This window comes from Tamandua tetradactyla, chromosome X, assembly GCF_023851605.1.
Source record: "Tamandua tetradactyla isolate mTamTet1 chromosome X, mTamTet1.pri, whole genome shotgun sequence".
In the NCBI taxonomy this organism is placed as follows: Eukaryota; Metazoa; Chordata; class Mammalia; order Pilosa; family Myrmecophagidae; genus Tamandua; species Tamandua tetradactyla.
Window position 1 is genome coordinate 116970622 of NC_135353.1, and position 13324 is coordinate 116983945.

Below are 13324 nucleotides of genomic sequence, written 5' to 3' on the forward strand. Positions count from 1 at the left end.
AATCTGGCCTGCTTCTCTACACACTGATGTTTGGCTAACACAGGGCAGAGTGTGAATGAATCTTCCTGGACCCTAGTTATTGAGGGTCTTATATGTTCTAGGCATATGCAGATTGTATTTCTCATACTCCCTCAGAGATAAGTATCAAATCCCTATTTCTACACGTGGAAAAAAGAAAACAAAATAGGTTAGACCATGAGAGGGTTGAATTTTATCTGAATGTTGTGATCCTGGAAAGCTGTGTACGTTAATATTTCCCTATCCTTGTGCTATGGATCACGCAGCCTTAACTTCCACTAGCTTGATTAATCCTTAGACAGGCTTCTTCCTGGCTCTGTGCCCCTGACCGCCCTGACCTTTGCCCTCACAGAATCCATTTAGAACCTGCTCCACCTGGCCTCCACAGTGACCTCAGGAGATAACATCCTGTAAGGGACACCCCCATCGCTGGCCGCCCCTCTGCAGTACTCTTCCATTAGCTCTTCCCAGACCTTAACTCTCCTGCCCTCTGCTTCAGAGGAGTTGAGCCCACTTTCTCTCCACTCTTGTGATAGCTTTCTGGTCTGTATCACGATAGGCTTCTGATTTCTCTCCTCCTTTACAGTGAGTGCAAGCTTTGAATAAAGTTATCCTTGCCTGTGTTACATTTCTTGGCACAAATTTTTCTTCGACAATCATTAATAGACAAAAAGGGATGAATCTGGGAGTCACAACCCGGCCTGACTCCAATGCTGGTCCTCTCTCCACTCACTAGGAGACACTTTGCTTATGTTACAGTTGCTGAGATGCAGATTTTGTTCCAGGATGAGATGGGCATCTTGGTCCCAACAACATGTCCACCTGTGAAGCACAGGCATCCAGCAGAGCAAAGCAATGCTCAAGGCTTCTGAGAAAATCTGTGTCTGACTTCAGAACAGGTGCCAGAAGCCAGCGGACTTGGAGTCGGTCTTTAAAATAAGGCTTGCCTCAGAGATAACAGCTGAGCAGGACGTTCCCTAGGATTTGTGTACAGACCTGCAAATTGGTGGGTGTGATTCTCACGTCCACAGAGACAAGGCTGTGAGCCCACTGATGACTGGGTATGTCCCGTCCAGCTGAGCTCTTTCACCTTCACAAGGAGACGCACCTCCTTGCTTTCCTCCCAGCATTTTGCCCAAACCCTCTTCTCTGACTTTTGCTCCCTTGTGTTCCCCCTTTGCGATAACGCTACAGCCTTCCACAGACTGATCATTTGGTCCCGGTAACCCTCGGTTGCCTTTCTGTGTAGCTAGCAGAATCGAAGCTTCCCCAGCAACAGGATCCAGCACCGAGTAGCCCCTGACCTCACCTCCTTCCATTCACCTCTCCCTCTCTGCTCTCCAGCTGCACTGGCCTCCTTGCAGTGTCTGGACTGTGTCTGACAGCTTCTGTGTCAAACACATTTCCCCAGCTGCTAACCTTGGTCAGGAAAGTCCTAAGCCCAGATATCTACCTGGCTGAGTCCCTCCACCCCTTCAATTCTTTTTTGAAAGGTCACCTTTTCAATTAAACCTTCCCTGGTGACTGGAATATTGTAGCATGCACCTCACCCACTTGCTGCCCAAGTTTCTAATCTCATTGCCCTGATCTATATATTGTTCATCACCACAACTATCACCTTCTAACATACTGTGCAGTTGACTAAAAAATCCTTGATGGTCTACTGCCTGTCACCTATCACTTCCCCTTCAGAGAACGTGAAATCCAGGGCAGGGATTTGTGCGGTTTGGTTCATTGGTGGATACGAAATACCTAGCGCACTGCCTTGCACACAGGGGGCGATCAATAAACATATGAAGGTGGGACGAATGGGTCTGCCTCTCTGACTGGGGTGTGAGGCCCTGAGGCTCCTGTTTTTTCCTTGGTGGAAAGGATAGGCCCTCGTTCAGCTCAGGGACGAGGCCTGTCTGTTCACAGCAGCATCCATTTCATCCACAGCTGCTGCCCAGCAGCTCTGTTATTTGGGATTCGAGGGCTGTGTGGTGTTATTTCAAACCCCACAAACTTATCGTTAAAAGAATTTAGGTGTATGCAATATTTCTGCTTTACATTGGAAACCCAAGTTATTTCCTGGCATGCTAATTTGAAAATTAAACGTGGCACTTTCTGAAACACTTCGACATTCAACATTGTGATTAAATTTGTTAGGCCAAGGTCAAATGGTTCAAACGTTGTATGGATTTTCCTTCTTCCTTTATTTTTACCATTGAGGCTCTTTATTACAGGACACAGTACAATATACACAAGCGTTCCTTTCACAGAAAAGAGAGACCCATTCCAGGACAGAGAAACATGTGCCCGCCCCCGTCCTGGTGTCCAAGTCAGTAGCCATAAAACATGGTGCACGCAAAACTCTGCACCTTGGACGGGCCCCGGTGGCTCAGCAGGTAAGAATGCTTGCCTACCATGCCCGAGGACCCGGGTTCGATTCCCGGTGACTGCCCACGTTAAAAACAAAACAAAACAACCCTGCACCTTCATCTCCAAAATTATCTTGAGATTAGCAACGTGACAAGAGTGCAGTAGTCAGGTCCCCTCCCCGAGGATTCCAGGAGGAAGACGCGCCAGGACCGCAGGGGTCGCCCGCGCGCAGGCGCAGAACCGGCCACTGCTAGCACGTCCTGCCCACCAGTCCGGGTCCAGAGGAGGGAGGGCCAGCCTGAGGCTGTTGCTATGGCTGCGGGGGGCGGGGCTTCCTCCTAGTTGGGGCGTTCATGACCACTATGTGGTCCTCGCTTTCCCTGTTCAGTCACTCAGCCAAGATCCCGAGGCTTTTAAACAAGAAACCAACGGAAAAGGTTGCTGTTACTGCTGCAAGGTCCGCGCTCGGGTTCTCTGGCCGCTAGATGGCATCGGTGCAACGTAGATACTGGCCACCTCGCTCCTGCCCCACCTTTTGTGCTTGAAAAAACCGCCAGAGCCATTTCAGGGAACGGAAAGCAGTTCTTGCTAGTTCTATTCAGGGTACGCCCTCCGCTTCCGGGAAGAGGGTGGATCCCTCACTGCCAGACACAGGATTGCTTTGCTCTCCAAAACGCATTTCCTCTTGGGCCACAGCTTTGGCTCCGTGTATTTCTTCTCAACTTGCTTATGTCATTCTCTTTCCCCTAGTTTGTACTGGGGTTTAACATTCAAAGTCACTGTAGAAAATTTGGAAAACCGATAAAGTATAATAAATCGAATCTTTTTCACAGTCCTACCACCCAGGGATGATCATTAATAATCTTTTGTGACATGTTTCCTGGGAGGTGTTTCATTTATAGGGTATATTTTAAACATGAGGTTGATACTGCATCGTGACTTCAATTTCCCTCTTCTTAAACGCACATTTACCAGCATGAGGCCCCCCGCGATAACAATCATGAAACAGTGACATTCAAAGATATTTATTTTTCTTCATAAAACACGCATAGTCCGGAAGTGTTAAAAATTGATTAGTAATCAGATGAACGCAGAAATGGCCCCTCCCACCTCCTGTCTCAAAGGTAAACATCATAGTGTAACCTTCCTAAGGAAGAGACCTGTGCTTGCTTTGCTTTCTTTTTGCTCAGCAGTCTTCTTTTCAACAAAAGAACAGAACAAAACTCGTCACTTAGCGTGTGCTCAATGTATATTTGCTTGAGAAAGGAGCGTGTATCTCCTTCCTTTCAGGTGTCTTTCTTTGTAGGTGTATCTTTCCGTGCTACTAGGATCGAAGTAAATAAACATTTTCCTAAAAGGCTTTAACACTTTTTTCCATTTAGCCCATTGACGTGATAAAGCGATTCTTCCAGTTTGTTGCATATGTCAATACTTTATTCGTTTTATTGCCAAATAATCTGCCATTATATGTTGTTACCACCATTTTTTTTACCAGTTATACTGCTGACCAAGACTCCCTGAGCTTCCCTTTAGCTTGTCTGAACTTCGGGCAGGCTTCTCAGGGATCCTGACACCTGGCCCTCATCTCACAGGTCCTTACGCTCTCCAGGCACCTGAGAAGCACCTAACTAGGTGGTTCCTTATCTCCTTCTTCCTCTTTCTTGGCCTTTCCTACAAGCTACAGGTGACATAATCACAGCACAGGGAAACAAATTCCAAACCAAATGGCCCCAATTGCAATCTAAAAAGTCACTCACCCTATCCAGTGATCAAGGAACCCACCTTAATATTATCTAAGGCCTTTTCTACCAGCCTGCTCGTGCCCTTAAAAATCCTGCTGTGGGGGCCTGAAATGGTAGTTCAGTGGTAGAATTATCACCTGCTATGAGGGAGACCCGCATTAGATTCCCAGTGCATGTACTTCCCAACCCCCAAAACAGAGAAACAAAGAAACAAATCCAAGAAATGGTGCTCCAATAACGGGATACTCATATTGAAAAATAATGAAACGTGACCCCGCCATGCAGCATACAAAAAAGAAAGAAAAAAGAAAGAAAAACTCCTGCTGTCCTTTGTCTGGGTGAAGTTGAATTCTAGTCTCTCTTCCCTGCTGCAGCAGTCCATTAATAAAGCCACCCTTGCTTGTTTGACACTGTTCCATGCAACATGTTCTTTGACAGTGTGAAGGCCATAAGGTTTGTTTCTAATATTTGGCCCAGTGTGAGTGGAGCTGATAAAATATTCCTGTGCTGGGTTTTGTGTGAACATGAGTTTTAATGTCTCTAGTAAGTACCCAGGTGTGTGGTTGTTGGGTCATATGTTAAGTGTATGCTGCATTCCCCAATCCCAGCAGCTGTGTATGACACTGCTGGTCACATTCATTCTTTTTTTTCATATACTTGGTGAAATGATCCAACTCCATTTGTTGACAAGACAATCTTTTCTCCATTGAATTACCTTTGCCTGTTTGTCACAAATGGATTGTGCAAATATGTGTGGGCCTATTTCTAGGCTCTCTTCCATTCCACATTATAACATTATCTTGATTACTTCAGGTTTATAAGTAAGTTTTAAAATCAGGGTTTGTAATTTCTCCAAGTTTATTTTTGTTCTGAAAGTGGAAAGGTGGGTATTATGCTGGCATATAAGGTTTTAAATGAAGTGTGACAGAAACAGCCTCTGAGGTAAGAGAAATGTGAGCAGAGGGATTTCCTCTATCCATTCACTTACAATACGTACTTTCCAATAAACAAGCTCATGTATAACACTAGCTCCACTGCACGGAGGGGGTAGCACGTGTCATCAGAACTAGTACAATAAACGTGTCCTGCGCACCTGCTGGGGTCCAGGCTCCAGGCTCCATCCAGGCTTTAGTGATGTGGTGCACACAGGCTCGGTTCACGCAGGACAACAGTCAGCACACAGCTCACACGTTGTGAAAGAAGCAAGAAGAAAGCCAGGACAGGGGTGAGCCAGGAGGGGACACTCAGAACACAGAGAGAGATCTGTATCCCAGGTGGTCAGGGGCAAATTCTGACAAGGGGTTGAATAATATTACACAATATTATTACCACCATATGCAGATGTGGTAATAATATTATCACTATCATATGAAGATGATTATCAGAGAGGTTAAGCAACGAACTCAAGGTCACACCACTGGGTATTGCTGGTGACTATTTTCCACTTAGTTCTGTTCTCATACAAAGGTCTCTGCACTATTCACTGCACCACTCTCTCCCTCTTAATGTGGTCACCTATTTTGATACAGTGTGCGTGCTCGGCTTCCTTACCCATCTCTCTCCTTGCCATTGAAATTCTTAACTTGGTGTTCTAGTTTGCTAGCTGCCAGAACACAACACACCAGAGACGATTGGCTTTTAATAAAAGGGGATTTATTTTGTTAGTTCTTCAGAGGAAAGGCAGCTAACTTTCATCTGAGGTTCTTCCTTACATGGAAAGGCACAGGGTGGTCTCTGCTGGCCTTCTCTCCAGGCCTTTGGGTTCAAACAACTTTCCCAGGGGTGATTTCTTTCTGCATCTCCAAAGGCCTGGCTGAGCTGCGAGTGCTGAGATGAGGTATGCCAAGCTGCTTGGGCTGTGCTGCATTGTGCTCTCTCATTTAAGCCCCAGCTAATTAAGTCAAACATCATTCATTGCAGCAGGCACGCCTCCTAGCTGACTGCAGATGTAATCAGCAGCAGATGAGGTTCACACACCATTGGCTCATGTCCGCACAACAGAACTAGGTGCGTTCACCTGGCCAAGTTGACAACTGAATCTAACTACAACACTTGGTAAATGCAGTAGAGATTTTTTGTCGAATCGCATCAGGTCTTTTGACTTCATAAAAGTACATTTTTCTTGCCACGCACCTTAGCCACACCCATTTCCTTGAGGTTGTATTGCACACCACAATAATGAGAATGGTGGACTACGCTCTACTCTGTCAGCTTGTCTATAGCATTCAATCTTAAATAAGTTTGAAACGTGTCAATATGCAACTTATAACAGTAAAAGGGTTTTTACTGTACCTTCAGGAGAAACTATTCACAAAAGCTTGAACCAATGGCCGAGACTTTCTTTGTCAGACACCACCCTTCTAGTAGGGAGTTGGTGAAATTCTACCACTTACCTTATGAAAATGCTTTCTTTTTGTTCCTTTCTCTCCATTGCTGGTACTCTGAGAGGCACAGGAAAGGAAGGTCATTACCTTTTTCTTTTTGACAAAACCAACAAGCAAAAGAATTCTGTAACACACATGTGCAATTATAAGCCAGCCCACCTCCTACCCAGAAATAGGGGTCTGCATATGTAGAGAAATTGTATTGGGAATGCAAATGGAAATCAAGGAGTAATCATAAAACCAAATTTCTGATCAAAGCAGCATTCTACTGCCCAGGATGTGCCCTACTCCACCCAACTAGACAAGGGAAGACACCCTCTTGCTCTAAATATGTTACCTCGACCCTTGTATTTGACAACACCGTCTAAATGACTGCATGCCAACCAGGAATCACACAGCATATTAACACATGTCTATTCACAGATCATGTCACCATCGGCCTTACACGTACAACCTTCCGGAAAGAGGTTCTCTGATGATTTCAAAATGGGACATGGAGTCTCCTGGAAACACCTGAATTCTTTGTCCTTGTTTCATGGGGGAGGGGTGGGGAGGGGTGAGGCACCTCTGAAGCTCGCAAACACTGACTCTAATGCAGTTATCTCCCTAGAGCTTAAATAATTCTCCAGAGGAAGTTTAAGTATTGTATTTCTTGATTTAAAATTGTCCATTCCCAAAAGGAAAAAAAGAATATTCTATACCCGTATTTAAAATTTTGCATGGACTGTACAGTGTGTGAAGATATATCAATAAACATATAGAAAAGCACAAAGGTCCTCTGAGAGGAGCAGTCCTGAGCGCTAGAGAAGCTGCACCCAGGAAGGAGCTCAGGGTGGGCGCTGTTTCTGTTACACTGTGCACAGACGAGGAGAAACAGCCATCTGTTTCAACATGTTTCTCTTATGGAAGTCATATGTTCAACATATCTCCCATTTCAACCACCTTCATGTAAACAATTTATTGGTGGTAATTACGTGCCATGTGTTGTGCTAACATCACCACCATCCATTGCCAAAAGTTACCACATGTAGGAGAGGGACATTTGATATTTTACCGTAAGCAATAAAGTGGGTGGAATGAAAAGTCTGTTTCTATTAATGTACATTAAATCCACATATTTTGATAAAATTAAATCATGTAAGAACTAATAGTTCTCTCTACATTTCCATTGTTTGATATGGGCCTATTCTGAACTTAAATATAAGTGAACAAAGTGTTAGAAATATACAACAGTTAGGCTGCTTCTCTGGAATTATTAATTACTTATCAAAAGATATCAGTGAGCAGTTCCTACTAATAAATTCATCTGAAGTAGCCTCCAAATTTAACATGGTAGGAATTTTTAAGGAAACCCTTATAATGAATGCTTCTTCTATTTGCGACTATGCTTTTAAATATGCATTTAAATTGTCACATTAAAAAAAGTTCATATACAATACCAAAATAGGAAACACAAAACCAAATCCTACAACACAGAGAACCAGAAAATATATGTGGTGAGAAATTTCATGAAATATATTTGAAGATGCATTTTCTTTCCTTCTATTTCACTAAAATGGGCTTTTGAGGGGCTACTGGTCAATATACAGACACTTGAAATAAGCCATATTAATCTACTAAGAAAGTTCAATTCAAACGGATGTCACAAGTTAGTCACCTAAATGCTTTGACAAAGTCCAGAAAGTGCATCTTCTCATTTTCCATCCTCATACAGTGTGAAATTTTTTTGATGTTCTTATCTTTTAAAATAAAAGATAGCCAAGTATTTAAGCAATATGTACATTTATATATTTTTTGGTGGTGGTTTGTATTTTAAAAGAAACTGCTTCTTTACGATTTACCTCAAGTTCTGGTGGAAATGCTTACAGGAACTAGCTATAACAAACACCAACAGAAGCACATTCAAAATACTGATTTCCTTTGGTAGTAAATGATAATTCGGTGAAGACTAAGGAAGGTAGACAAGACTCATTAAGGTAAGTGAGCGATTTCAACAGTTTAATAAAAGTTCAAAAAAAGTTTATTTTTAAAGAGCTAAGCATCTGTATCCAGATAGCAATGCAATACTATGATGATTTGAAATGAAACAAATGCCCATAGGAAAAACAACCTTTTTAAAAACATTTATCTAAATATACTTTCAGTCAATAGTCCAGTAACATTCTCCTTCTAATACAATACTCCCTTTCTATATCAGGCTGTTCCTGGGAGCCAGACAGTTTAGGTAATGAAGGAGTAAAGAGAGAAACAACTTGTATTTTGAACCAGGTTAAACAGACAATAACTTTTTGCTTCCCTCTTAGTGGGCTAATAATTGTGTTTAAACAAATATACAATTCTTAAAAAGGTACCATTTCTGATTTCTTTATTACTGTAACTTTTCAAAACGAATCCAATAAAACTACAAAATTAGGCAATGCTTTCAAATCTGTACTTAAAACATAAATTACCCCTAGTTCAAATTCTCATGTGTCAGTGTGCCACTCAATCTTTTTAAAAAAAAAAGCGGCTCCAAACATAGTCTCATAACACTATTTCAAAAAGAAAACTGTTCCTTTTAACTTCGCTGGCACCTTCACATCCCAATCGCAAAACACGCCATTTAATTGTCTTGGTCCTGGATGTTTCCAAGGTGACATTTCATAGTCCCCTCTCCTAACTTCCGGTCATCAGTAAACCCATGCTTTCCTTTGTTGAAGGACTTTGGTCCCGCCGACGTTGGCGTATCCCTTCCAATATTCTTCATCCTCATCTTTGCTTCTCGAGGCTCACTATCTTCATCTCCACGAAAAGCCGCCGCTACAGAAGGGGTTTTGGGCGCCAGCGTTGGAAGAGCTCCTTTCTCCTTACTCGATCCAAGCAGGACGGATATGGCCGATGCTTGCCCCGTCGTCTGACGACCTGCGGCCCAGCCACATTTGGATGTCTTTGTAGGCCCCGTTGGGAGGTCTCCTGCTGCTTCTTCAGCTGCTCGTTTCTCAGCGCTGCGACTGGAACTTTGCGCTCCACTACTGGAAGCAACAGTCTTCATCTTCACAGGTCTGTCTGCTTCTTCTTCAGGCCCTCGGACAGCTCCGGCAGGCTGAGGCTTCTCCGGCTCCTCCTTTCCCGCCATCCGGGTCGCCATGTTCCTCGCACGCCCACCCCGGCTGCTGCGCCAAGAGTAGCCTTGGGTCTTGGAGACGATTGCATAACCACAGAGCTGCTACAGTGTGACTGTGGGGTGTGCAAACCGCGTGGCTCCCTTTATCCAGGGTATGAACAAGTGAGTAAAAGAATTAAGGGTAAAAAAATACATAAATAATGGGGGGTGGATAAAGGGGACAAAATAGGGTCGATTGAACTGTTAGCGGTCAGTGAGAGGGCGACGTAAGGGTTATGGGGTGCACGAGTTTTTTTCTTTGTTCTTTTTATTTCTTTTTCTGGATTGATGCAAATGTTAAAAAAATCATCGTTGCTTGCCTGCGATGCCAGAGGACCGGGTTCAATTTCCGGTGCCTGACATGCAAAAAAAAAAATGCATGCAGAGAAGGATACAGCCCAATCCTATAGCAAAAAGTGAACACACCTGGGGAAACACAGACCAGATCTGAAATTACAATGTTAGCAGCAACCAGAAACCTCCCTCGAACACACAAGACAGTACCCCCAAAAGATTAAACTTTGGTTTGTTTCAACATATGGGTCAGGTCAAAGTATCTTAATCAATGGGTGATTTTCTTTTGTTAATCACCATAGTTTTATTTTCAAAAATGTTTTAAAAGATACTTCGATTGAGGAATCTTCACAGACATCCAGTCCATATACGCTATACAATCAAATACTTCACCGTATCATCACATAAATGTGTATACATCATCACGAGATGTATGGCATGGCAGGCGAGAACTCTGCCCGCTGAGCCACCATCTGCATGTATTTTTAAAGTAAAGATAGGTAACTAGATTATTAGTTTAAAAACATTATCATCTCCTCAAAGAGAAACTCTATGCACTAAGCCTTATCTCTGCTAACCAACCTATGACTCATCAGCAGATGTCTGACCCTGGTAGCCTGTAATATTTCTGTCTCTATGAATTTGCATATTGCAATTTATTCTTATAAGTGGGATCATACAGTATCATTATTTATCCTTTAGTATCTGGCTTATTTTGCTGAACATAATGTCCTCATGGTTCATGTTGCAGTATATTTCAGACCTTCATTCCTTTTCATGACCGAATAATATTCCGTTGCATGTATACCACATTTTCTTTATCCACACGTCTATTATGGACCGCTTGCCTTGCTTCCACATTTTGGCTATTTTGGATAATGCTGCTATAAACATCAGTATACTGATATCTTTCTGAGTCTCTGCTTTCAATTCCTGGGGTATATATATAGAAGCAGGATTGCCATGTCATATGCTAATACTATATTTAACTTTGTGAGGAAGTGCCAAACAGTTTTCAACAGTAGCTACATCACTCTGCTATTTGAGAATGTTTATTTCCATTTTTTATTTTAGTTTGCATAGGCAATTGGATACACAAATAAACACATGAACTAAACTAGTAGGGAAGTTGATTTTATTCAGGATATTGCAATTGGGAGAGCACCCCGGTCTGAAGATCCAAGTGTCTGGGCAGGATGGTTTTGCCTTATCCTTCCCCAGTGAGGAGGAGACGAGTCAGAGGTGGTGTGACGTGCAGTTGGGATTACTTTTGCAGTTGGGGCATCTCAGTCAATGCACTGAACAGGAAATGTTCATGTGTCTAGCTAGATGCAGGCAGACAAATTTGTAATGTGTGTGAAGGTTTGTCAATAAAAATATTTTTTAAGAAAGATACAGACACCAAGGATCCCAGAAATTTTCACTGTACCACTGTTGCGTTTGAGTGTGGAGTTTGGAATTGCATCCTCAGTTTTGGTACCATGAGGGGAACCAGATTGAGAAGAAGCCTCACCATGGAGAGGGATAAACAGAAACATGGAAAGAATTTGTCTCTTTATGTCATCATTTACCTGGTAGATTAATAGGACTTGGTCTGCCCTACCTGTGAACTGTTTTTTTTAAGGAGAAAATTATTCATTAGAAGTCAGAGAATAGTCCAGATGTTCTGTTATGAACAGATATTCACTGAGTGGTCCTCCCTCTGCACGTGGGTTGATTTCTGGTTCTTGTGAGCCATCAGGGACAGAACCAGCTTCCTATCTACCGTATCGGACTGTGGTGGTTTGAAGCGGTTAATTACCCCAGAAAAGCCATGTTCTTTTTTTATTTTTAATTTTTACAATATTTTTATTGACAAATCTTCACACATTCAGTCCATATATGGTGGATAATCAGTGGCTCATAATATCATCACATAGTTGTATACTCATCACCATGATTATGTTTACAACATTTGCATTCCTCCAGAAAAAGAAATAAAAAGAAAAAACTCATACATCCCATACCTTTTACCACTCCCTCTCATTGTCCACTAGTATTTCCATGCACCCAATTTATTTTACCCTTTATCCCCCTAAAATTTGTTTATGTTTATCCATATTTCTTTTACTCATTTGTCCATACCTGCATAAAAGGAGCGTCAGACACAAGGTTTTCACAATCACACAGTCACATTGTTAAACCTGTATCATTGTAAACCTTCTTGAAGCATCAGTGCTGTGCGGGCCACAGTGGCTTAGCAGGCAGAGTTCTCACCTGCCATACCTGTTTCAAGGTTTGTCTACGTTGTAACATATGTCAGAATTTCAGTCCCTCCCCTTTTTTTCTCTTTTTTTTTTGGTGAATAATAGCATATATACCAAAAAAAGCAATAAATTTCAAAGCACAGCACAACAATTAGTTGTAGAACAGATTTTAGAGTTTGGGATGTGTTAGAACTCCACAATGTTATGGTTTTACTTCTAGCTGCTCTAAGATACTGGAGAATAAATGAAATAACAATTTAATGGTTTAGCAATCATATTCGTTTTTTTCAACCCTACCTTCCCTGTATAACTCCACCATCACCTTTGATCTTTCTGTCTCACTCTTTGGGGTATTTGGTCTGTGGCCATTATAACTTTTTCCTGTTTGAAAGGATGATCAATAATATGGGGTAGGGAGATGGAACTAGCTGATGTTCTGGAAAGGCTGGGCCCTCTAGGTTTCAGGATGTATCTTGTCCAGGGACCCAGCTGGTGGTTGTAGTTTTCTGGAAAGTTACCCTTGTAGAATTTTATATATTGCCCTGGGTGTTCTTATAATTGGCTGGAGTGGTTTGGTTGGGGTTTGGCAAATTATGGTAGGTGGCAATGGCTAACTGAATCTTGCGTAAGAGTGACCACCAGAGTAGCCTCTCAACTCTATTTCAACTCTGTCAGCCACTGATACTTTATTTACACTTCTTTTCCCACTTTTGGTCAGGATAGAATTGTTGATCCCATGGTACTGGGGCCGGACTCATCCCTGGGAGTCGTCTCCCACGCTGCCAGGATGTTATTCATCCCTGGGTATCATGCCCCATGTAGGGGGAATGGCAATGATTTCACTTGCAGAGTTGGGCTTAGAGAGAGAGAGGCCACATCTGAGCAACAAAAGAGGTCCTCCAGAAGTAACTGTTTGTCATACCTATAGGTAGGCTAAGTTTCTTTGCTACCTACATAAATTTCACCAGAATAAGCCTCAAGATCAAGAGCTTTGCCTAATATTTGACACAGTATCAAGGGATACCCTGGAGATAAAGTTTAATTCCATATTTTTTCTCTCATCCCTTAAAGGAGTTTGCCAATACTTTATCTGCTTACTGTATTCTGGGGTGTGTCCAGGCATCACATTAAACTATA

At 42.5% G+C, this 13324-nt stretch overlaps 2 pseudogenes across 1 annotated transcript in view; one reads left to right on the forward strand and one right to left on the reverse strand.

Moving 5' to 3' along the window:
* Positions 1-13324, forward strand: part of LOC143671118 (cleavage and polyadenylation specificity factor subunit 7-like) — a 408209-nt pseudogene that overhangs the window by 67117 nt on the left and 327768 nt on the right. The gene's annotated exons all lie outside the window — the stretch shown is intronic.
* Positions 9108-9632, reverse strand: LOC143670339 (PEST proteolytic signal-containing nuclear protein pseudogene; annotated as a pseudogene).